This window comes from Macaca thibetana, chromosome 15 (assembly GCF_024542745.1).
Source record: "Macaca thibetana thibetana isolate TM-01 chromosome 15, ASM2454274v1, whole genome shotgun sequence".
NCBI lineage: Eukaryota > Metazoa > Chordata > Mammalia > Primates > Cercopithecidae > Macaca > Macaca thibetana.
This window is the reverse complement of record NC_065592.1, coordinates 57,674,817-57,702,389: the sequence shown is the minus strand read 5'-3', so window position 1 is coordinate 57,702,389 and position 27,573 is coordinate 57,674,817. Positions and strand designations below refer to the sequence as shown.

The 27,573-nt window shown below is 38.1% G+C and overlaps 1 pseudogene; it reads right to left on the bottom strand.

The window, feature by feature from the left end:
* Positions 1-1,063: 1,063 nt before the first annotated feature.
* On the bottom strand, positions 1,064-3,548 carry LOC126937287 (keratin, type I cytoskeletal 18-like; annotated as a pseudogene).
* Between the last annotated feature and the right edge of the window lie 24,025 nt (positions 3,549-27,573).

The following is a 27,573-nucleotide window of genomic DNA, read 5'->3' as shown; positions in this document are numbered from 1 at the left end:
TACGGGTATGTGCCACCATGCCCAGCCTGATATTTCACATTAGACATATTTGCTCTGTACTTTTGATGGGTACTATTTATCAAGTTTAAAAAGATTTTTATATGCTTAGCTATAAGGGTTTTTAAAAAAACAAACAACCCCATCAAAAAGTGGGCAAAGGATATGAATAGACATTTCTCAAAAGAAGACATTCATACAGCCAACAGACACATGAAAAAAAAAACAAAAAAAAAAAACACACCGTCACTGGCCATCAGAGAAATGCAAATCAAAACCACAATGAGATACCATCTCACACCAGTTAGAATGGCAATCATTAAAAAGTCAGGAAACAACAGGTGCTGGAGAGGATGTGGAGAAATAGGAACACTTTTACACTGTTGGTGGGATTGTAAACTAGTTCAACCATTATGGAAAACAGTATGGCGATTCCTCAAGGATCTAGAACTAGAAGTACCATATGACCCAGCCATCCCATTACTGGGTATATACCCAAAGGATTATAAATCATGCTGCTATAAAGACACATGCACACGTATGTTTATTGTGGCACTATTCACAATAGCAAAGACTTGGAATCAACCCAAATGTCCATCAGTGACAGACTGGATTAAGAAAAAGTGGCACATATACACCACGGAATACTATGCAGCCATAAAAAAGGATGAGTTTGTGTCCTTTGTAGGGACATGGATGCAGCTGGAAACCATCATTCTCAGCAAACTATCCCAAGAACAGAAAACCAAACACCACATGTTCTCACTCATAGGTGGGAACTGAACAATGAGATCACTTGGACTCGGGAAGGGGAACATCACACACTGGGGCCTATCACGGGGAGGGGGGAAGGGGGAGGGATTGCATTGGGAGTTATACCTGATGTAAATGACGAGTTGATGGGTGCTGACGAGTTGATGGGTGCAGCACACCAACATGGCACAAGTATACATATGTAACAAACCTGCACGTTACGCACATGTACCCTAGAACTTAAAGTATAATAATAATAAATAATAATAATAATAGTTGTTTTATATTACTAAAATTATTTCAAGGTTTCATTTATTGCATTTGTAGGGAAGGACAGATTTGCTAATCTATTTTGAGGTATTGAAGCAGACTACAAGATTACTAGTTCAACAGCAATATCTTATATTGATGTATCAAAATCCAAATATTTTCTTTTCTTTTTTGATGATAGGAAGAGTTGTGTGTTCTATGAAATTTTATTATTTTGTCTTACAGTATCCTAAATTATCTTTCTGGATTCTTTTACCCTTTACTACTCAATTGTTAAAGAGTATATATTTCTCTTCCTTTTTGACTAATTCTCTCCCTGTAACCAGTGCAATGAAGTTAATGTTAGTGTTCATCCAAGATTCATATGCTGAAATTATAACTCCCATAGTTAGTGATGTTGTTAGAAAGTGGACAGCTGATTGGAGAGGTGATTAGGCCATGAGAGTAGAGCCCTCATGAATGGAATTAGTGCCCTTAAAAAGGAGGCTTGAGAAAGGCGGCTTGTTCCTTCCATCATGTGAGGACACAGCAAGAAGGTGCTGTCTATAAGGAAATGAGACACTAAATCTGCCAACACCTTGATCTTGGTCTTTCTAGCCTCAATAACTGTGAGGAATAAACTTCTATTTTTATAAACCTCTCAGTTTATGGTATTTTATTACAGAAGCCCAAATGGACAGCCTTTCTAATGGACAGCCTTTCTAAGACGGCTGCCTCAAACTGTGTATACTTTTTTTTGTTTTTAACTTCTGAACATTTTATTGGCCTCCTGCTCCTCCAAGGGTACCCTGCTTCTGCTGGCTTAGTATCTCAGAACTTTGGTGTCGTTGGTTTCAGACACCACTTTGCAATTCACTATTCGTCGGTCAGACACCACTTTGCAATCTACTATTCGTCGGGTGGTGGTCTTTTGGATGGTTTGCATGGAGATGCTACAGTCCAGGGCATTAACACAAGATTGAAGTCCTCGCCATCTTCCAGCAGGTGGCAGTAGGTGGCAAACTCTGCCTCCAGCTTGACCTTGATGTTCAGCAGGACCTCATACTCTGGGCCTGGCGCTACCCCTCTGCCCAGGTCTGTGCCAGCTCTGACTCCAGGTGCAGCAGGATACCGTTGAGCTGTTTCATCTGCAAGCTGCCTCCATCTCCCTCAGGCTGTTCTCCAAGCTGGCCTTCAGATTTCTCTTCCAGTCCAGTTCGATCTCCAAGGACTGGACTGTATGTCTCATCTCCGTTGAGTGTTTCCTCAGCAGCTCCAACCTCGGTGGGCTGCGTGGTGACCACTGTGGTGCTCTCCTCAATCTGCTGAGACCAGTGCTTTACTAGATCCTCTCAGTTCTTCCGAGGCAACTCATCATATTGGACCCGGATATCTGCCATGATCTTGGCAAGATCCTGAGATTTGGGGGTATCTACCTCCACAGTTAACCCAGAGGCTGCAATCTGGGTTTGTAGGCCTTTTACTTCCTCTTCGTGATTCTTCTTCATGAAGAGCAGCTCTTCCTTGATAGCCTTGATATCTGTCTCCAGCTGCAGCCGAGTGACAGTGGTGTCATCAGTGACCTTGTGGAGTCCATGGATGTCGTTCTCCACAGACTGGTGGATGACCAGCTCTATCTCATACTTCACTCTAAAGTCATCAGCAGAAAGACAGGCATTGTCAATCTGCAGAACGACACGGGTATTATCCATAGCATTTGTGAAGATCTGAGCCCTCAGGTCCTGGATAGTCTTCAAGTAATGGCCCCAGTCTCTGACCTGGGGTCCCTTCTTCTGCAGGTGCTCCCAGATTTTGCTCTCCAGCCTCCAGTTCTTGGTCTCCAGGCTCCTCACTCTGTCCAGTTAGGGGTCAGGCACTTATTCAGGCTTTGCATGGTCTCCTCATTCTGGATGCCTCCCATTTCTGCCAGACCCATGGCCATCCCCACAGCCCAGCCCCTGGGCCTCAAGCCACCCCAGAAACTCGTGGAGCAGAACACGGAGATCTGGGAACTAGAACCCCCGGCACCTGCAAAGATGCTGGCTGCACTGCTGACTGGCCGGTGCCTTAGCTGGGCCCCTGGATGGAGCCCAGGGACTGGTAATTGGTGGAGAAGGTGGAGCGAGTGGTAAAGCTCATGCTGTCCAGGAAGGAGAATGAGAGGACAGGACCCAGGCTTTGCCAACCCAAACTGTGTGTACTTCTAAGTCACTTACCAAATATTTTGCTTTTATCTACTATGATTTGTTTTTCATTATTTTCACATTGAAAGTGGAGTTATTCTTTCTGATGGTGCTTATAGATCAAGCTTAGACTCATTTCTAGCTTTCTTTCCCTCACTTTTCTACTTCTTCCTGCCCTTGATTATAGAAGGGCTTATGGCAGATGAGAAACCATTCCTCTCTCCTCTGTCTTTCTCTCTTTCTCTTTCTCTTTCTTCTACTTAGCCATTTTGGGTTTGCCATTCTCCATCTTCAACTTAACTGAGGGCATACATTTTTGTATGGTGTCACTTGCTCTTGTTGTCTGGCATTGTTTTTGGAGGACATATTAGGAAATGTGAATCCAGGCAGCTCAAATTTTCCCAACTTACTCTAATATATAATTTAAATAACTAGAATGGGGGAGAAACCAAAATGAATACAAACAGTAACAGTGAATGAACAATAACAGCAATATTGATAAAATTGCTGCACTAAAGTGAGTGCAGAAGAAAAACTAACTTGTGTAAGTGTCTCTGGAAATCAGAATTTTGGCTATGTATTTTAAGGCTACTGCCAAAAGGAACTACATAGAAATATTGTACTCTACTAATATATGTGTTTATCACAAGAATATAAGTTAATTCTGAAACTGCTCTACATGTATTGTAGGACTGAATAAATATTTTAAGTACATATTGTATTTTTTTTCAATAAATACGTATGGATGAGAGTCAACTTTCTTTTTTTATTTCTTTTTCTTGGTTAGAGACAAGGTCTTGCTCTGTTGCCCAGGCTGGAGTAGAATGGAGTGATCAGAGCTCAATGCAATCACAAACTCCTGAGTTGAAGCAATCCTCCTGCCTCAGCCTCTCACAGTACTGGGATTACAGCCACAAGCTATAGTGCCCAGCTGAGAGTCAATTTTCTTACTTTCCAAAAAGAGATTTAGTTACCAATAAGAAAGTGGAAAGGAGAGATTTAATGCTTTAGTATAAAATTAGAACTAGAGGTTTCATATGAACTAAAGATTTTAATGATAGAGAGAAAGATGTGTGTATATATGTTTCCTAGCTCTCTGCTGAGAGGGCTAGAAGCAACGGCATCACAGTAGCAATGAGCTCACTCAGTTCCTAGATACTGATTTCTCTATGCTTCTTTAATAAAGTGAACCAGAACTCCTTGGAAAATGACTGATTTCAGGGATGGGCAGGGAAAGTGTGAGATGTGCCTGGAAATTATTTTGGTGCCAGAAAGAGAGGAGTTGCCCAAAATTGATTAAAATATGTTGAAAGAATTCAGGAGACAATAGGAAAAGTCTCCCAGGTGACACATATGGGGCAACTTGAGCACAATTTAAAAAGTAAGAGCAGTGGATTCAAGTCAAAGACTAAGACAAACAGCTATGTCTTCATAATAATAAATAAATGAAGGAGAGACAGAAATTCATACTAATAGCCAAATTAGAATAAATAAAATGGAAACAATAGAAATATGAAAAAATACAATTTTTCATGGTAACACTCCTTGCAAGCAAGAATCATCAATGAATGTTAAAATTAAAGAGCAAACTTATGATGAGAAAGAAGATATATGCATAATTTAAAGATATTTTCTACACATACTTAATTCCATTAGGGAAAAATAGTAATCTTAGACTTAAGAAATATGGCACATATCACATTACTGACATTAAGCAAGTAACCAAAGCTAAATTCATCAAGAAAAAGAAACATAGACATAAGGTGCCTCTGATATGGGAAGCACGCAGTATCACTTCTGTTGTATCATTGCCAAATATTAATAACCTGAACAAAACCATGAGGGAACATTATATAAATGAAAATTGAGAAATATTTGACATAAAAACTGTCTTGCACTCTTCAAACATATTAAGGTCATAAGAAACAAAAACAGAAACTGTCCCAGATCTAAGGAGACTAACTGTACATGACAATTAAATGAATTATGTGAATCAGGATCAGATCCTGGATCAGACAAAGAGCATTAGTGGGTATATGCTGTAATTTAAATGTGGTCTCTATTTAATTAGTAAAATTGTATCTTTAATTTTCTGGATGTGATAATTATATTAGGATTTAATACATGTTAACACTTGGGAAGATTTGAAAGATTTGAAGATTTGTATTTGAAAGACACAGATACTGTGCACCTTTTTGTAAAATTCGTGTAAATCTGAAACCATTTTCATACAAAATATTAAAAAAGGAAATACATGGTTTTGGTATGATACTATAGTTACATAAGATATAATCACTGGAGGAAACTCAGTGAAGGGCAGATAGATAGAATCACATTGAACTATGTTTTACAATTTAATGTGACTCTACAATTATTTTAAAATAAATAGATTTTAGAAACTCTACAATGTTCTTATGACTGTAATCCCAGCACTATGAGAGGCCAAGACAGGCAGATCACTTGAGGTCAGGAGTTTGAGATCAGCCTGGCCAATATGGTGAAACCCCATCTCTACTAACAATACCAAAAAAAAGGCCAGGCACGGTGGCTCAGATCTGTAATCCCAGTACTTTAGGAGGTCGAGGCGGGCGGATCCGAGGTCAGGAGATCTAGACCATCCTGGCTAACACGGTGAAACCCCTTCTTCACTAAAAATACAAAAAAATTAGCCGGGTGTGGTGGCGGGCAACTGCAGTACCAGCTACTCAAGAGGCTGAGGCAGGAGAATGGCGTGAGCCCGGGAGGCGGAGCTTGCAGTGAGCCGAGATCAGGCCACTGCACTCCAGCCTGGGCGACAGAGCGAGACTCCCTCTTAAAAAACAAAAAAAGAAAAAAGAAAAATTAGCGGGTGCCTGCAATCCCAGCTACTTGGGAGGATGAGGCTGGAGAATTGCTTGAACTGCGGAGGCAACTGTTGCAGTGAGTTAAGATCGCTCCACTACACTATAGCCTGGGTGACAGAGCGAGACTCTATCACAATAAAACCAAAAACAAACAAACAAACAAAAACTATTAAATATGTTAAAAGCTGACCAAGAAAAAGACATACAACCTCCAGAAAAACAACGTGTGTTCGAAAGCTAAGTTCTCAACAGAAAATATGAAGCCAGAAGATGATGGATGGATATCTTTAAAGTTTTGAAAGAAAATAATAACATTGCATTATATTTTCTTTGAAATTATATTTCAATTATAAAAGTAAAATAGATGTATTCAGACAAAAATTGAGAGATTTTTGTTACCTATCTGTTGTAAGTGATACATTAAGAAAAATATCTACAATAAAATTCAGAGATACAAAAATTTGTGGAATTGAAATGTAAAAATCAGTGGAATTAAAGTCAGAAAGTGCAAATGAATCACAAGTATAAAATACAAATTCTTTTTATACATAATAAAATGTATGGCAATCATAGAACACAGAGGAAGGTAAATAGAAATAATATGTTCTAAGGACATTGAATTGTCTGGGAATTTAGTAAAGTGCTGATTATTATTTCAGTAATTAGGAAAGTATGCTATAATAAAGTAGATAGACACACTAAAAGTCTCAAGTTTTAGTTTAATGGGATCATTGTGTGTCCACTGGTAGAAATATATATATTTTTAAAGTACAGTCTCTAAAGCAGCAGAGCCTAAAGTCACAGAGACAGAAGAAAAAATGTTTTTAGTAGATCACCAGGGATAATAATGAAAGGATCTATTTATTTACACATCTTCATGAGATTCATAAATATGAAAGAATAGCATCATAAATTGAACTCTGATTTAGTGCATATAGTAGTACATCTGGGGGACATTGTTCAAGCCCTGCAAAGTGTTATCACCTACTTGGCACTGTATCTGAGTCTTCAGAAACAATTTCACTTTTCCATTCAGACAGTTGCTTCTAGTTCATGGGGAACATAGTGAGATCAATGAAAACCATGAGCATAAATCTGTGGCCACACTTCATTTGCTGTAAAGTGAGATCCTTGGTTGCAAGTGATGCTTCTGGGAAAAATGATAAGATATTCTGTATGTCCAAGGATGTCATAAATACTAGAAAGGCAAATCTACATCCAGAATATATGTCTAGTACAGTAAAATCTGCCACTTCCATAATAGAAGTAGTCCAACTTAATCCATCAATGGGTAGATGGCTAATAACCCTGGGGAATAGTGCAGTTTGGGGGATGCAGTGTTGGTCTTTGCTCTTGGAAGACTGGACACACAACAATAGCTGTAACTAGATGGGTGTTGACAAGTGGAAGTCATCATTCTTGAGAATATACATAATCTCATCCCTGCTAACATGGCCACTTTGTCCATGAGCTAATTGGAGAAAAATCACAGTGACTGAGGAAGGGGACTGATTTACTCCTCCAGGATTAAATCATCATGAATATTAAAATTCTCCTGTACTGAGATCACGCCACTGCACTCCAGCCTGGCAACAGAACAAGACTCCATTAAAAAAAAAAAAAAAAAAAAAGTCCTGTATAGAATCTGGTGAAATTTTACATATGACACAAATATCTTTTCACAATCAGTGCTCTTTCAGGGAGGCCTTCCTGTTACAGGATCTTTGGGGTGTCACTTTTCTGGCCAGAAACCCGTGGCCAGAGACTCTTTTGCCCACGATCTGCTCCGCCCACTGGGCTCATTTTACCTACTCAGCCTGGTGGACTGCATTCAGCTCACACCACCAGCCTGGACCTCACACCTCCAAGAGAGACTGCAAGTCAGGCGTGGAATGGCGAGGGGTGTATCAACAAGTGTGGGGTCCAGCCAGTGTGCAAAGAGACACGCCAGCTGCTGCTGTGGGGCGGGCAGCTCCAAGTGCTGGCATGTGTGCCAGCTCTCTGTGAGGCTGTGGCAGGGCTAGGTGCACCATAAGCAGCTTTCCTGGCTGGCACTGGGATTGTGGTGGCACCCAGAAAAAGTTTGGAGATGCCAGGAACTGCAGGTCGCCAAACAGGGAGCCACAGCCCTGGCTCAGGGAGCTCCCAGGTATGGGATCCTCAAAGGGCTGCAGTTTTCCTTCTCTTCACCTGCAATGTGGTGAGCAAAGGGCATGTTTCAGCTGTTTGTTACAGCTCATTTAGCCTCACTATTTGGCAGGTCCAGAGTGCTTGTCCTGCAACAAGAAAGAAGGAGGTATGCAGACAAGTGAAGGGTGAGCAAGACAAAGAGGAGCTTTATTGAGCAATTGAACAGCTCAGAGGAGACCTACAGTGAGCAGCTCCTTTCTGCAGCCAGGATGTCTCATCAGGTGTATGGCTCCTAGCAGAGAGGTAGCTCCTCTCTGCACCTGGTCATGCCATTATCTGTCCAGCTGTGGCTGAGTCCCAGGCTTTTATGAGCCTCAGAGGGAAGAACACCCTGATTGGTCCATGGGTGGCCAAGGGTGGGCCCAGTGAAAAGCTCCATGAGTTATCCTGTGATCCATAGGACTGGTGGCCCAGCTCCCTGGCTTCAAGCCCTACCTGGTTTGAAGGTGGGGCTTCACCTGGGACCCACCACCTTCCGCCCAGGAGCATCTCTGCCTCCTGCAGTTCTTTATGGCGTCCAGGCTGTTCATGCCAAGGATTGCCTGCAGGGCAGCAATGAGCTGTCCTCAGCCCTCCTTCAGCCTCTCTCCCAGGCTTGTTGGTGTCTAAATTTCGGAGTGGCAGTGGACTGGCATGTTGCACTGTCCTGAGTGTGTTCACACCTGGCCGGGCTGTGACAGACTCCTCTCCATGATGGGAGTAGGTGCAGACAGCTGCGAGGCCAGGAAGTGAAAGCAGACACCCCTGAGCCTGCAGGGGTAAAGGGGGCCTTCTCAGCTCCCCAGGGTGCAGAGTGCAGAGATGCTGGGGTCCTGTGCCTGGCAGGGCAGGGGTCCTGCTCACTCTGTGCTTCCTCTCAGCCTGGGGTAGGGGCTCCAGGTCCTCACTGGACCCCTCTCTACCTGCCTCCCATGCCCAACGACACTGCTTCTCCGCTAGTGGGTGGCTTGACCCAGTCCCATTCGGATGGCCTCCAGGGTGGTGGGCTCCATGGGGGGAAGTGGGGCTCCTGCTTGTCCCTGGCTCCCACCAGCTCTGTGAGCATGGCATCGCCCCATGCCCAGCTCCACCATCTCCCCATGCCCTCCCCACAGCGGTGATGGGTGACAGCAGCAAAACAGGGCCAGGGTCCAGAGCAGGTCCTGCCTGGTGGACCAAGGGTGGGGGCAGCAAAGTCAACTGGCTTGGGGATGTTGGGCACAAGGGACCCAGCACAGCCATTGCTGCTCCTGCAGCCACTCCTGCTGCCACACTGCTTGTACCTCCCTGCTGCAGCTGGCACGATGGCAGTGGCTGCTCCAGATGACCCACCACTGCCATCATATCCATATTTTTCCTAGATGCCCTTGTCACCAACTTTCCAATTTTGTTTTCTCCAAGTTCCTGACCATCCAGCTGAACCACTAGCCACATCTCACATATCAGTATAGACCTATATCTCATGAATCAATATCGACCTATCCCAAATCACAAAATCTCCCCTCCTAGGCAAAAATGTACATGTATTTTAGCAAAGATTATCAACAGTGTAATGTCTTTCTCTGAAATCTATGGACATTAAAAAGGAAGTTAGCCCAAATTTGTTTGTTCATAGAGCTGTCCCTTGGTATTTGCAGGGAATTGGTTCCAGGGCCCCCTGTGTGTACCAAAATCTGTGTGTACTCAAGCCCTGCAGTAAACTCTGTGCTCAAAAAGCTGATCCTCTATATACAAGGGTTTTGTATCTGACCAAAACTGTACTTTCAATTCACATTTGGTTGAAAAATATTCTCATATAAGTGGACCTGCACAGTTCAAACCCATGATGTTCAAGGGTGAATAGTACATGTCAATCCATATAAAAGCAATCCTAATACACGTCCAACTTGTGTTTAACTGATCTGAGGTATCCTTTGGAGGTTTCAGGTTCTTTGCTTGTGTCCAGATACATCAGTGTACAGAATTAAAATGTATGGTAAGTTCTAATAAATAATACAGTAGGGGCAGCTATCATCTTCTGAGTTTTCTTGTCCTCCTATCAATGTTACCAAAGAAACATTAGTGTCCCATAACTATGCAGCAGTAGAATATGATATGCTAAATCCCAAATCACAAACCTCAATGAAGTAAGCTAACTAATAGGTGTTACTGTCATCAATGTGGAGGTTATTTATTCTATTTTCCATCTGTCAAAACTCCATACAAATTATTTGGTTTCTTGGGAGTATATTTGTTCTTCTAATGCACATGCTGGCTAAAATTCTTAATTTTCCTTAAAGTTTCCTTCCTTAGAAACTTATATCTCCTTGCATTTACCTTACTGTCTCCCTTTTCTGTGAGGCATTGTTGAAATGTGCATTGTTGCAAAGCCAGGGACACATTGGTTTCTTCGTAGATTATACTTAGATCTGCAGATGAAGGCCATGGGTTTGAGGGTAAAATCACTGTCTCCCTGTGAATGTAATTACCAAACACATGATAAGTTCTACTTACCCTGCCTTATAGTAGTTTTAAGAACTATTTTTCTTTGTCAGTATCTAATATGGAAGCATCCTCTTTGATCAGATGATTATCTTTTTTAAGAGAAGAAATGCTTGCAAAATACTACATTGCTAGTAGAATATTCCTAACATTTTTGTCCCATAGGAAAGAATGAATTAAAAAGTTCGGCCAGACGGATCAATTGATCCGTTTAATTGAAAAAAAAAATTGTTATTATTGCCAGGAAAGTAGATGCATAAATGCCACTTCTGGTGTCTTTGGTCATCTTAAAGGGCAATTCTTCTTGATATGGAGGTAGTAAGTATAATATATTCAAATTATCTAAATGATAGGAATCATAATATTTTATGCTTTTTCTAGCAGAATTATTGGTAAAACAAGAATACTTCTAAACATACCTTCATTCCATGTGTTAGAAAGCAGTATTGGGGGCCAGGTCTGGTGGCTCACACCTGTAATCCCAGCACTTTGGGAGGCTGAGGTGGGTGGATCACCTGAGGTCAGGAATTCAAGACCAGCCTGGCCAATGTTGTGAAACCCTGTCTCTACTAAAAATACAAAAAAATTAGCCAGGCATGGTGGCAGGCACCTGTAATCCCAGCTACTCGGGAGACTGAGGCAGGAAAATCACTTGAACGCAGAAGGCAGAGGTTGCAATGAGCCGAGATTGCACCACTGCACTCTAGCCTGGGCAACAGAGCGTGACTCCATCTCAAAAAAAAAAAAAGGAAAGAAAAGAAAGAAAAAAAGCAGTATGGGGATAGTTCTCCCACACGTCCTCCTCTAAGCTCACTCTTAAATTAAGGTCCATTCACTTATTCCCTCAATTAAGGTTTTCCCCATGAGATCTATCCACAAGTATTAATTTTCTTAATATATTTTGATTAAGCTATTGGAGAAGCCAGGCTATTGCATTTCAAATGAAGCTTACTTTACACTTTGATGATCAAAATCATTGTATATGAAAACTAAAACCTATTAGACAGTATTTATTGGTACTCCCTGTCCTTCTTTAATCCACACAAGGTATGCTAGGGATTTAGTAAGTAATTGGTATAGGCTACACTGAGCTTAGAGAGCTGATGTGCAGTTGAAGTTAAGAACGTTTTATAGTGTGAATTTGTTCATATGTGTTTATACTTAAGTTCATGTTCAGAAACAATTGAACAATTTCAAGAGAGGTAAATCAATAGCAAAGCAGTTAACATCAGGTTCCTTAGGATTTTGAAACAAAAATTTTAGCCATCAGAGGCCAGAGTAGAGTAGATAAATTTAGCAAGATCACATTAGTGTAATTATTATAAAAGAAAATTTTAATTTTTCCATATGGTTAAGATCATATGAAGGAGTTAATAAAATACATAGAGTGTTTGTAATTAAGACACAGACTGTAATTAATTTAGATCCTGAATGGCTTTTGTTAAGTGTCTCTCCACAGGCTACCAAAGAAACCTGATAACTCAGGAGTTAAATTCCCTAATAAATTATAAAAGTAATTAAGGACAAGAAAATACAGAATATTTATAAGTGACCAAATCTGCATACCTGGAAGAGCTAACACCAGGTCTCATAAAACATCATGTGTATTGGGCGGGGTTAGAATTCTCAACTTTATACAGTAAAATTGAGTGGAAATGAGCAGCATTCATAGGAAAATGGCAACCATGGTAGGCATATCTTACTTATTTTGGAAAACAAGGGAAAATTGGTATGTTTCATGAAATATTTATTGATGATTGTGTTTCAAGCATGATAGAAGGTAATTATGACACAAAGACTAAGGACATATGGTATTTTACATAAAGGAGCCGAGAATCTATACAGGTAACTTCATTAATAAGTATTGTTAAAAAAGGATATATAGAGAATTATTTAAGCTCAGAGAAATAGGATGTGACCCTGCCCGAAGGAAGGTTATCAGAGAACGCTTCCTGGAAGAAATGACATGTGAACTTCTTCTTGAAATATGAGTAGGAGGTCATAAAGTGAAAAAGCAGAAGTCAGGAAGACAGTATCTCAAGCAGATTTTTCAGAGTTAGCACAGACAGAATGGAGTAAAATGACTTGGGGCATACGGTTTTTCAGCACACCGGTTAAAATAATGAACCAAGAAGTGCCATGAAGAAAGTCCAGAGATGTGGGCAGGGGTCATTTTATAGAAGACATTGTATTCTAAACAAAGAAACTTGAAGGCTTTTAGCAAATGAGCTCCTCGTCAGAGTTTCTTGTTCGAAAGCTCACTTTGCCAAAAGATCAGGACAGAGGGAAGAAAAGTTGGTTGGGGTGAAAAATAAGAGTCTGATATAGGCCAGGGAGAAGAATACAGATAGAAGGCATTTAGATTCAACAAATATTTAGAAATTAGCATGATTAGACATTGATTTGGATGTGGGAAATGAGAGAGTAAAAATATGAAGTCAAGGATATTTTCCAGGAGGAGAAACACATTTAGAGGTGGAAGAAAGGGGTTTCTCACTTTACCCACTAGACTTAAAGAAGCATTACTGAGCTAAGTTTGCAGGCTACCTTGGGAAGTCTAGCCCTGTTCTGAGAAAGAACAAGAAATAATTCTGGCTTTTGAAGACTATAGGATATAGCTAGAAGAAGGTTTTCTTGAAACTAGGCTGTTTGGGGCCAAGTAAACAATTTTTTTACACTGAAAATAAGTTAGTGATTCTGGAAGTTGACATTCTATCTTGTTTTTGACACTCAGATATATATTAAGACAAGATAAAATTTCAGTAGAAAAGGACATTGACCAGTTTGTAAAAATGATGTGAAGTAGTAGGACACTTCATCCATCTTTACCAAGTGTTCCTTTGCCCTGGTATGATCCATGGTGGTATGTAAAGTTATATATTCCATGGGTCCATGATGAAAAAAATTCACATGAATAGGAATAAGCTACTCAAATATGAGATCTTTGAGGGAATGGGATATATTGTAGACATTCTTTATTGACAGCACTAGCATAGCACTGGATACATAGTAGGAACACAAATAATGAGGGCTAGATTTAATTGAATTACATTGAAATAAAGCTGTTTTACTAACTGAAGATTGAGCTCTGCAAAATGTGTTACAAAGCATTTCAGTACAGTATCTTGGTGGTTGAAATTGTTCATAACTGGATTAAGCAGAAAATTTTTTTATTAAACCGCAACATGTCATAAAGATAGGAGGATAAGTTAATACAAAACATTTTTTTATGTACTAACCTATAAGGACCATAGGCCCTAATTATTAAGGAAACAGCTCCTTCATTCATGTCCTAGGGAATAATGCTGCAAAATTCTCTCCTGCTCTGCCATAATTGGCTTTACCATTAATGCAGCCCCTGGCTCCGTTTCCTCTTGTGGTGTTTATATGTTTCTCCCCATCATGTCAAATATTGTTTTACTGCAAAACCCTTTTTTAAATTATGCAGAATGCAAATGTATCTCAAGTAGATTTTCTACCTGAAAGAAAATTAACATTTATTTCACATATGATATGTGCCACAGATTGTGCCAGATGTTATACATAAATTTAATTAAAATTAACAATATTTTCAACGTGGAGGCTGAGGCAGGAGGATCACTTGAGCGCAAGAGTTTGAGGTTGTGGTAAGCTTTGATCATGCCACTGCACTCTGGCCTGGGCAACAAAGTTAGACCTAGTCTCTAAAAAACGAAATAATAATAAAAAATAAAAATTCACAATATTTTATAGAATAAGTATTATTATTATTCATTTTATATATGTGAAAACCAATGCTTGGAGAGGATAAGCAGCTTCTCAAGTTCCCACAGATACAGAGATGCAGATAAAATATCAATGTAGATCTTCAGGCCTCAAAAACCATAGCTTTCCACTGAACCATGTTGTCTATCAAGTGCATATTGGAGGAACCTTCTCATTTTCCATGTATTAGGCTCAAAATAAATAAATCACCCTACTACAATTTTTACATTTTCAAATTCAATTTCATAAAATGGTGTTCATCACCTATTCAGGACTTCACTCTTTGTTTTACTTTCTCATATCTCTAAATACTGACATCCCTGTCCACTGTATCATTATATCCTTCAATCATACCTTCAACTTGATTCGCTTTTAAGTCTCTCCTGGCTTGGTGTCCACTATCCACCTAGTGGACACCAAGTGCATATGCTTCTGGCCTATTGCACTCCTAAAATGTCCTCATGATCCTTGGATCTCCCTTTTCTGTATCCTGCCCTCACCTGTAGTAACTCATCACACTCAGTCAATCTAAACTGAGTAATAAGATCTTTCTCCCTGAACCTTAGCCTCATCTCTTTGTGGGTTACCTCTGCCCCCTTCCTACACAACAGCCACTCTGAAATGCACGTAGTTTCACAAATATGCCAGACTATTTTATCTAACTTTGACTTTGTTCATGTTATCATCTTTGCTAGGAGTATTTCTTATGGAGAACACCTGCCCATCATGCAACATTCATCTCAAGTGAAAAGTTCTTTAAAACATAGCATAACCCTTATAGAGTACAAAACACTTCAGTCCAGCCACTGTTTATGGTTTGTATAAAAGCATTGCTAAATATAAGTTATGTGCTAGAAAAAGCTTGATATCATAGATAAACATAAGATACAGATAAGAACTTCTACTTTTTCAAGACAGTGGTTCTGCTTTCAACCGACTGCATTCTTCACAGCACAGCCAATTAAGTGAAGAAGCTCTGTAGTTGTTTGTGCTTTCTCTACCCTATAACATTATTTGATGGTTAGTGTTTATGCTCTCAGATCTAACTCTGCTGACCTGATTTCAAATACAATAGAGAAAATTAATCTTAGGATTTTTCTTTTGTGTTTGCCTATCTTCCTGTACTTATTTCTCATTTGCTTTCATTTCAATGAAAGTACCACCATGTAAAGAAAAATGTGTAAAATCACACTTCACTAATTTCTTCTTTTTTAAGAAAAAATAAAAATACTAAAAGTGCCCTGGGTATCCATGAAGTCGTGTGTCTGAAGGCTCAAGATGCAATGCTAGCAGTGACAGTGAGATTTATCCAGGGCTATGGCTTGCTTTGAAGATCAAGTACCCAGCTGATACACTCAGCATCATTTTAGATGTGACTGGGGGTCCTCTACGGTTTTAAATTTTGTTAAAAATTCTAGCCAAGGGTGATAAACTGATTCCAATTTAGCTTCTTCTTTAAACAGAATCTAAGCCCAGAAATGAAGCCAGCCACACCTTTGAAGTGTTGTTGAACATGGCAACTGAGTAGGGGGCGGGAAGAAGCAGAGAAAGAGAGGTGAGAATCGAACTGAGTTTAAAAAGAACCACAGGCTTTGGGTTGCATTTGCTCAACCTCTGGGTTGTTCAGGTAAGGAAAAAATATCATTAAAAATAGTGGGGGACCAACCAAACAGTTTAAACAACATGTATCCTGGGATTTTTTATTTTCAGGCTAGACACTTTAGATTTCATTTAAGTTCTCCATTAAAAATAGAAAGATCCGAAAAGTATTTCCACCTGTGACATATAAGGCATTGGATTTTTTTTAAAAACAGATTTTATTGTCATCTACTCAGTTTACTTCTAGTTAATCTTTTGAAGTAACTTCCCAGCAGCTAGAGCTATCTAAAATTTTAAGTGGTTTTATGGTATTGTCCAAAAGCTTCTAATACATTCTCCAGAAACCCTTTTCCATCAGTGTAATATTTCTAATGCTGGACATTATTTCAGGGGGTTGAGACTTGGCATGTTCATGATTACTTTTAAAATGTAGAGTCATATGTCTCTTAACAACAGATAAGCATTCTGAAAAATGTGTTATTAGGTAAATTTATCATTGTGGAGACATCATAAGCTATATGTTTGGGACATTATATAAGGACACTAAGGCTATATGGTATAGCCTATTTGTTCCCAGGCTGCAAACCTGTACAGCATGTTATTATACTGAACACTGCAGGCAATTGTAATGCAATGGTAAGTATGTATGTATCTAAACATATCTAAATATGGAACAGGTATGGTAAAAAAAAAAATGGAGTATTGTAATTTTATGATACCATCATCAAACATATGGTCACTCACTGACTGAAACATAGTTATGTGGCACATGACTGTATGTATCTCTGAGAGGCATAATGGTAATCCTTCAACATATCAGAGATTGGAAAGCAATGACTTGACAAAAGCTTCCGAAGGAACAGGAGAGGGGGCTGATAAGTTCTGATCTATGAGGTGAGGGAAAGAAGACTGATAAGCTAGAGGGTGCTATAGTGCCACAGGAGTTTTACCACAGGTTGGACAGGAGAAATCAGGAACAGCTCAGATGTGTGTCTACATGTATGAATTCCTTTGAATGTATGGTGATAAATACTAATAGGGATAAAATGGTAAAATGAAATAGCAGTCCAAACAAATTATATCTGACTCATTCTGTAAAACCCTTTGTTTTGTAAGTTTGGGGATAGAAGGTATATCAAGCAACCCCTTAGGCTCTCAGTCTTCCCAATCTATAAAACTGGAGTGTTGGACTATTTTACTAGATAATGTTTTAATCTACCAAGTTATGTGTGTGTGTGTGTGTGTGTGTGTGTGTGTGTGTATATACACACACACACACATATATATATATATACTAGGTAGGCATGAACTAATTAGCTGAAAGTTCTCCAAAGTGGGACCAGGCTTCCACTGAAGTAAGAGACTCTTTCTATTACTGAGTCTCTATAGTAATAGTCTCTATTACTATCTATAGATAGTATATACTATCTATAAAATATTAAATATATATAGCTATACATATAGTTGATATACATTCATTATTTTCTATTTATCTATCTATTCCTATTTACCATTTTACATCTGTTTAGTAAGCTTTAAACAAAAGACTATTGAATCAGGAATCTGGAGTACTTTTTTTCCACTCTCAACTCTAATGATAACTTGCTGAGTGACAATATGGAAATCATTTACCAGCTATTTCCCTTAGTTTTCTCTAAAAACTAGCAAAAGAAAGAATTAGACTCAAGGACCCTAAAACTCTCTTTTAGCTCTAATCGATCATGGGCCTATGCTTTATGTGAACAGTTAAATTGTCCACATATCAACTGCAAGAGAAGCAGTGGTATTTCCCTATGTCCTACAGATTTAAAAGTGATCCAATGTGGCGTCTTGGCAGTTAGGTCCCTAGATTTATCTGACCTCTAACTGTGCCTCTTTAGTCCTTCCCATCGACCTACAGAAATCATTTTACTTCCTTTTCTTAGGGCCAACTCCAACTCCATTTCTATCTACTGTAAAGGACTTTCTATCCTGTCTCTCATTCCAAGTACCTACATACAATGCTCATAGACTTATTTTTCTTTTGTAGTCATGTCCTTGAAACATAATTTTTACTATGCATTTCTATATGTAATTAAAATTATCTTTCTGCCCTCTTTTGTTACTGAGGGAGAAATTAATAACAATTTTATTCTTCACTATCAAACTAGCCAGGAAAAAACATTTTCTCCAAAATTAGTGACAACATTTTCAGCTAATACAGTTAGTGGGTATAGTACATAGAAAACACTGGGCTACTCCATTGACTTTTATCTCAAGTGGATAATTTCTCTGCCCAGGAAATTTCAGAGAGGTGACTCCCACCCCAGTGTATCTCATGTCTTATACTGCAAAGACTCCCACTAGGGAGCAAATGTTTATAAAAGAATACCATTTTTGTTACATAAAAAAATTACTTATTATTGTATTTTATCTTTCTGTACTCTAAATTAAAAACATTTCTGTCAAGAGGAGTATATTTGTTTTCTATGTTGTATTAAAAAAAAAAAAAGCCACAATCTCAGTGGCTTACAACTTCAGTTTCTGTGGTTCAGAAGTCCAGGTGCAGCTTACCTCAGTTCTCTGCTCCAGGGTCTTGTAAAGTTGCAAACTAGGTATTTCCTAGGGTTGCAGTCTCATTGGGGTTTAACTGTGAAGAGATCTGTTTCCAACCTCACTTTAGTTGTTGGAGAATTTATCTCCTTGTGGTTGTAGGACTGAGGGTCCTTTTATAAGATTTTTTTTTTTTTTTTTTTTTTTTTTTTTCCTGGCTGTTGCCAGACTGCTCTAAGCTCCTAGAGGCCATCTGCAGTTCCTTGTCACATGGCTCTTCCACACATCCACCCACAACATGACAGGTTACTTCTCCAAACTCAGTAATAGAAAGAGTCTCTTACTTCAGTGGAAGCCTGGTCCCACTTTGGAGAACTTTCAGCTAATTAGTTCACGCCTACCTAAGATAATTTCCCTTTTGATTAATTCAAAAGCACGTACTTTAGGGCCTTAACTATAACTGCAAAATCCCTTAACCTTTGTCATATTCTATTCTATTCCCAGTTAAGGGGAGGGAAGTAGATAAAGATGTGAACACCAGGAAGTGGAAATTAGGGTTCATTAAGGAACACAGGGTTTATTTGCCATGAGAACTATTTTCATTTCATTTGTATGTTAGAATAGTGCCCATTATTGATCCATTAACAGAAGTTCTGTTTGTCTTATAGGGGAAAATAATTGTAAATGTCTTATCTTGTAAAAGATTAGAGCTTGTGTGTGAAACTTAATAGAGCAATGGCAAAGTGATCTTTGATTTCTCTCCCATTGCATAAGGCTTTTGAAATAACTGAAGTACATAATTGAATGAACTGATGTCCATTTTAAATAGCGTAGCTCTTTTTGTCCATATTATGAAAGTTTCATTCTGCATAACATTTTCTTTCAAGGTGTTTTTTTATAAGTGTTTCATGTAATTCCCATTGGTAGTTTGAGAAGTTCTCCATGACTTACAGGTTTAAGTGTGCGTGTGTATCCTTATATACATATACGTGTGTGTGTGTGTGTGTGCAATCAGTGCACACCTATGTATACTGTTCTGAGTGAATGATGAGATACCTTCCTATGTGTTCTGGGAACAGAGTTAAGCACTTTGTGTATTAGCACATCAGAGCTATACAATAATCATTTCACCTAAGTAATGCTATAACTAATTTTTAAGACAGAAGAACTCATGCTTAGATGAGTTATGCAACTTATGATCATACTGAACCAAGATGTGTGTAGAATCTGGATTCAAGTTCAGAACTACCTGATGCTAGCTAGCACTTTCATTCTTTATGATTAGACTATAGTAACTCAGAAGCATATATCATTCTCTCCATTTTATGAAGAAGGAAATCGATCTACTTGTCCAAGTTTAAAATGTCTTTCCCACTCACTTGTGGAGTAGTTTGAGGCAAGAACTCTGTCTTGGCACCTTTATATTCTTGTCCTAGCATATAACAGTCAATGTAGTATAGCCTGAAGTTGACCTAGGTCAAGACTTCAATCCAGCTCACCTGCTTTCAAGATCTTTCTATTTTCCCCTCCCAATCAATGTCTTTCCAAACCTAGCCCTTACTGTAGTAAAATGTTCTCTTGAATAACCTGTAATTCGTCCAGTGGATCAGGATTCAAATCTTTTTAATAGACTGGCTCTGCAAGCATGTTAAAGGGATTAATGGGTTTTGTGCAGAGAGTTTTCTGGGTGAATAAACTATTTTGTGAATAATTTAGGAAGCACATTAATTGCTTGGGCCTGTGTGAATAGTACTTCAGCTGAGCAAATGGTGCACCTGTGGCCTCCAATGTAATTAACTTCCCAAATATGGCTGACTCATCTCTCTGGCAAGATCATTGATAAAATGATCTGAATCATTATGAAGGACAATTGATAAAATGCAAACAGATCAAAATGTAAGAAAACATTCTGAACTAAAGGAAGTGACCTTCCATGAAGTTCAAGTTCTCTAAGAAAATTCAGTGATTAATCTAAGATTGTTTCACACGTGATTAAGAACAAGGCACAGAACTGTCACCTAGGGCATATGATGTGATTACCTTGAAAAAGAGATAAAGAATCACCATTTTGTTACTAAGTTTTTTAAAAAATTATTATTTTTAGTATTTTCTGTTAGCTGGCATAGCTATTCATACTCAAGCAGAGAATTAAGGGATTCAATTTACTAATAATCAAAAGCAACATTCTAACATCAGATTTACAACGATAAACATTTTCCTATTAGTTTCATATTCTAGTAGCCAGAACTAGCTAGGCTTTTTTTTTTTTTTCTTCAAACTTTCAACAAATTAAAAACATCCTTTTACTGGTAAAGGTCCTGAAAGCAGTGCATACTTGTCTTGATAGAATTACGGCACATATCCCAACTGCTGCTCACACCTTCCCCCAGAAACTTGAATGCTGGCATTCTCTCCAATTTGCACTAAAATTAAAACTGCTTAGAGCTACCTTGTACACCTCCACTGAAATTTATTTTTATTTTCATTGTGAAATCTTACCTAAATTCACCATTTTTTATATATACATGAAGCCCTGAAGCATAGAAGCTTCCTTCAAATTCTTATTTAGCTACAAATGTGACTAATTTTACCCTTTCCTATTTTTATTGATTACTTAAATAGAATAGTGCAGTATCATTGCTAGTGAATCAACACTCTGTGAGAATGAGATGAGTCAGCATAATCATGTGCTACACCACTTTATTGATTAGTAAGCCAAGGTAAAGAGAAGCAGTGACTTTCCCAATGTCAAACACATCAGCCAAAGGACACCTTGAAAACCCTGAGTCCATAAATTGCCATCCAGTTGCTTAATGTGCTGAGTCAAACTGCTTCTCTTTTAAAATCTGAAATTAGTTTTCCACATATTTCTATATGTAACAGTAGCAGAGTTAGAACCTGCTGTATTCTCATGGGATAGATTTTTAACATGATGATGATGAAGATGCCAGACATACTGGTGAAATCTCAGAAGAAACACTTTATATCAACTATAAAAACTTACACTCTACAATGTTTTTCTAATTTTAGAAGGCATGAGTTTCCACATTAGGGGCTACTAAATGGTGTGAGAGAAGGAAGAGGACGGAATAAAAGGAGATGAGAGTAAGGGATGAGAGGTTACTATCTTCTCCTTATACCTTTTTAATGAGAGGTGCTCTTAAAGTAAGTAAGGAAGTTTCCCATGGGAACTCTTTTGATAAAGAGCTCCTATGCCAAGAAAATGTTTGCAAACTACAAATGCACACTGAGCTACAATATCTTTTACCTTTTATGCTGACGTCTTGAAACTTGTATATCATTTTTATAGATCTAGAGACTATGGGGATCAAGGGAGAATTCAATCTGCAGATTATAATAAAAAAGATTTTGTAACAGAGAGTTTCTTATGAAAACACACAACGCTGCTTTTAAATTTGTACGAACAGATACATTGATGACCTACACAAATTTTAAATTTGAGCAGCCAATGGAAAAGAATCCCCTAAAGCTCTCTACACGTTAGTATCCATCCAACTGTGTTTCAGGAAATCAATGTTATTTATTTTCTTATTTTTTTTTGAAATCAATGTGATTAAAAGAAAACAGTAGTTATAACCCTAAATTAAAGTCACCATGCTAAAATCTGAGCCTTAGAGAGAAGATTGTAGGCATCCATTCAGTCAATTCATCAATATCAAAGGAACACCTACTGAGCACTTAATGTGAAATAAGGTGCCATTCTATATTCCAGGGAATGGACATGAGCAACTATAGAACTCCTAACTTCATAGAATTTAGATTGTGTGGGGACAGCAGGCAGAAAATTGGGAAGTAGGTAAGGCAGACACTAAACAAGCTTTCTTTATAATAACTAGGATGGTCAATATTAGCTTCATAATCAAGGAGCATATATCAAGCAGCCTTCAACAACCTGATAACAACACAAGTCTTATGAAGACCCACATTGTTAGCAACAAAGGGTAGCACCTCAAAGTTGATGAGACTTGTCGCGCTGGAAAGCTCTTCATCCACAGTAACCCGAGCTTCACTTGCAATTACATTCTCTATACTTTTTATTCGCTTTGCCTAAGCCACTAGTTTAGTTCCTTATATACAGTATATGGTCAATGAACTTTTGTTAAATACGTGAATAAATTAATGTGAAATAATGACAAAGCTTATGTCCAGTCTTTCCTAATAAGCTAATACTTTTCCCACGGTTAATTAATTAGAATAATATGTCGTCTTTTTCGTATATGCTATCAGGAAGCTCACACTGGCATTTTGGTTCAACAGCTGCAATTTGCCTAATAAGACTTTCAGGCTTTTTGTTTTTCTCACTCCATTTACTTCTTGACATTTTTTTCTGTCTTATATTGTTTGATTTTGGCCTTAGTCTTTCTTCACGTTTTAAGTAAGCAGAATTAAATAACTGTTGAAAAGAGACAAGTTCAAATCAATATTATTATTTAGGAATCACAGAGAGTAGAAAACAAAAAATGGTACATAGTGTTTTATCCCCAAGCATGTCTTTTTTTTTTTTTTTCCTTGTCAGAAAATAAGTTCGGAGTTTTAGGTTTGCCACCAGGGGAGGGAGAAAATATATAAATTATATACTTATACAAAAGCTTTGTTTTCCTAATTATAAGAACAAAAGAAAACATCATTACTGTGGAAATATAAGAAAAAGAAAGGAAATTAATATGTACTATTGCTAATGCTTTCGGTGTATTTCTTTCTGTTATATGGAAGAAGAAAGAGATATATGTATTGAATTATATTGTTAATAACAGTTTGCAACCAGATAACTTTGCACCAAAGTCTTTAAAACTTCGTAAAACACTGCTCTTAGTGGCTGCACCTCATCCTAGTTTATTGAATACTCTCCTTATTATTGTCCATTTATGCTGTCTTAATCATCAAAACATGATTAAGCCTATGTATAATGATATACCTGAATTTTGCCTAAATCTTGTTTTCTTTCCTTTGGACTTCTTTTGGAATTATACGGCCAAAGCATATGGGGTTTTATGAAGAAAATTTTCCAGATGAAATATCTTTTCACATATCTCTCATTGTCTTATCACTCTCCTATCCTCAGAATGGATTTCCATTTGTCAAGGTCTAACATCTACTGCCCTGAGACATTATTGAAATAATGAAGAGAAACATGGTGATGCCCTTATTGTTTTTTGGAATACTATGCTTTACCAAGTTACTGGATTGTGCCAGCATTTGTTCTTACAACAGCGTATTGATAAATTATATTTAGCATAAGATCAACATTTCCCAACAAATGCAGAGCCCTTTTTCATATGCATTGCCCTGTGTTTTATTGAGTGCCTTCCTTAATTAGAGAGCTGGAGAATTTAAGGTTCATTCAAGAATGAGTGCTTTTTAAATGTTCAGTTTTGTATGGTAGCAGCAGTTTTGTGCTTATTTCACACCCTACTTCAGAATGTCCCAGAGTGTTGTCAGCTCATTCAATCACTTATTCTTCTTTCGGTCATTTAACAAATACGTATTTACCTCCTACATGTACCAGTATCTTTTATATGTACTTGGCTACAGTTGTGAAAAATAAATAAACAAACAGTCAATTATGTGAAAGAGTTTGTAAGTTTTGTATAAAATGTACTCAAAGAGCAATTTTAAAATAATTATAGAAAATAACAATGCCCTTTGGAGAATATTTTAAAAACAGAATAATAGGAACAATAATAAAATTAGTGTGATTAAATATTACATCTCCTTGTCACTAACAAAGCCAGAAACAGGTCTAATTTGAAACAGAAAGATTATGAAGAGTCTATAAGGACTAGTGTATTAGTCCATTCTCATGCTGTTAATAAAGACATACCCGAGACTGGGTAATTTATAAAGGAAAAGAGGTTTAATGGTGTATTAGTCCATTTTTCACGCTGCTGATAAAGACATACCTGAGACTGGGCAATTTATGAAAGAAAGAGGTTTAATGGACTTATAGTTCTACACGGCTGGGGAGGCCTCACAAGCATGGCGGAAGGCAAGGAGATACAAGTCATCTCTTACCTAGATGGCAGCAGGCAGAGAAAGAGCTTATGCAGGGAAACTCCTGTTTTCAAAACCATCAGGTCTCATGAGACACATTCACTATCATGAAAATAGCACAAGAAAGACCCACCCCCATAATTCAATCACTTCCCACTGAATTTCTCCCACGACCCAGGACACATGGGAATTGTGAAAGTTATAATTCAAGATGAGATTTGAGTGGGGACACCGCCAAACCATATCATTCCGCCCCTGGCCCCTCCCAAATATCATGTCCTCACATATCAAAATCAATCATGGTTTTGCAACAGTCTCCCAAAGTCTTAATTCATTTTAGCACTAACTCAAAAGTCCATAGTCCAACATCTTATCTGAGACAAGGCTAGTCCCTTCCACCTATGCGCATGTAAAATCAAAAGCAAGTTAGTTGCTTCCTAGACACAATGGGGGTACAGGCATTGGGTATATACAGCCATTCCAAATGGTAGAAATTGGCCAGAACAAAGGGGCTAAAGGCCTCATGCAAGTCCAAAATACAGCAGGGCAGTCAAATCTTAAAACTCCAAAATGATCTCCTTTGACTCCATGTCTCGCACCTTGGTCACACTGATGCAGGAATTGGGTTCCCATGGTCTTGGGTGGCTCTGGCCCTGTGGCTTTGCAAGTTACAATCTCCCTCCAGGCTGCTTTTTCGTGTGCAGCACCGGTTTTCAAGCACCTCACTTCACTACACAAATAGAATATTTTTTCAGGATTAAATATTTCTGATTGTTTAACATAGTAAGTTAGATCAGGAGGTATTAAGTTGAAAATCTTCTGAGGTAGACATGGAGATTTGTTATCCAGATTTCATTTCAAGGGAGAACTTGCTGCAGCTGTCTAAGGTAAATGTCTTAAACCCCATACTAGAGGGGTCAGTTTCTGAAGTATCTAAAGTGTCTTGATATACTAGATTTGCATCTCTAAGAAAATACTCATGGCAGATATTAAATAGTGTTACATGGATGAAATACAGCTTTCTGAATTTTATAAAAGCTTACAAATGGGCTGAAATAAACAATTCCTAATTCCACAAAATAGCACATGTAAAGCACTCTTCTGAGTGCCTGAACATGGAAGGTTATTTCAATCACTGGGTAAATAATTTCCAGGTTACACGTCCTGCCTGCAGTCAGTATTGAGGATGCAAAGATAAATGTCAGGCACAGCAAGCAAGGAATGAATGCATAGAGAAGTAACAAGACTAACATCTATGTGTGCCCAAGACATATTATTTAGAACTGAAAGGCAGAGAAATGTAAAGGAGGGTTTCGTATCCCCTAAGGTTTCAAGTTCCTGTGCTCAAGGATATAGCTAGAGAGCACTACCCCACAGAAATCAAGAAATGATAACAAAAGCAATACATAGTACCATCTCTGCAGATTACTAGGAAGAGAATTCCCAATTTTTTCAATCTGTGCAATTCTTTTTCCCACAGACCTTGTTCTCCTAAAACAGAAGCACATTACAAACTAATCATTTAAATAAGTCACTCTGATGTCTTGCTGACACAGGAGAGGATTTGTGTACATTTTCAAATTGTTCTTTTTTGTTTCTGATAGGGACAAGATAATGTGCCAGCATTGTGTCCTGACAAAGAAATCTAAATCCATTCAAAGGCATAAAAAATTTGAATGCCAGATCCAGATGAGGCATGACAGTGTTTGGTAAATCTGTAAATAGACAAAGATTTAGATTATACAACCCACTATTCAGAACTAGCTACATAAATTGTGGGGAACATCACAAAATGAAAATGTGGACACCTCTGTTCAAAAATGGTTAAGAATTTCAAGATGTCAATAGGAGAGCATTAAACCAAGTGCAGAGTCCTAAGTATGGAGCCATAAGCTTGGGAAGCTGCACTGCCACTGTCCTTCCCATCCATTAGTGGAAAAACCAAGTCTATTTTGTCTAAACACATGGGGACTGACATAGAATAGGCACACAGTAAATATCTGCTAAATAAATAAATATGCTGACTGTAATTTATACTTTACCTATCATATCCAACTTACTAATGAAGTGGGTGGGGGGCACGTTTAGATGGCATCATCTGAATAACGAAGCCTGAATTTTCCATTCTTCTTTAGACTGGGGGCTTTCAAGTTGTCCTAGTGCCAGTCTATTCTGATCTTACTTATCTCTTATTTTCCATCCTTATTTTGTAGCCAATTCAGAATATATCACACAATTACATGTGTATGTATTATACTTGATACATAGTCCATATGTTTTTATAAAATAGATGGACTACAAAAAAACAGAAACACTAACAACTTTAGAATTAGGACAATATAGAAGAAAATATAAGACCAGAGAAAAAGGTAATATGCAGGAATGAAGTCTGTAAGATCCAATATGGTAAATAAACTAATACATAAAATTGGCTCTGAGATTCCCAAAAAGCAAAACAAAGAAAGTTTTTATTAGCTAAACACTTTTTATTGTTTATAGAAATAAAGTTGTAGTAAATGTATTAAATAAACAGGACTTGTAGGTTTACTTATAAACAATATGTTGTTTTGTTTTGTTTTGTTTTTCTGTGAGGAAAATTATTTCTTTTCCCCTGAATGGAAATTAGGACATGTCTCAGTAATTTTGAAACACAACTACGTGATAAAAGGTCCTCCAGTCAGTCATTTAAATGTCTAGTCTAGTAATTTAAATGCCTAAAGGAGTTAATATGTTAAACCTTCTCAAAGTTATAGCTACGCCCTTCACCATTCTGCACAAACCATAGGCTAACCCCATGCAGTGGGAAGGAGGTCACAGTTGCCTTCTGCTCTCTTTCTTCACCTGTATGGTGTTTTTCTCTCTTCTCAATCATGCTAATAATGGCATGATTGGTCATTGATTCTTCCAGACTGTGTTACCCTTAGACTCAGGTATGAGAGCTCTTACCCTTGACCCCATGCTTTTGAGAGGCTCGTGTTGGCTGTCTTCTTATCCTGCTCTGTCACATGGGA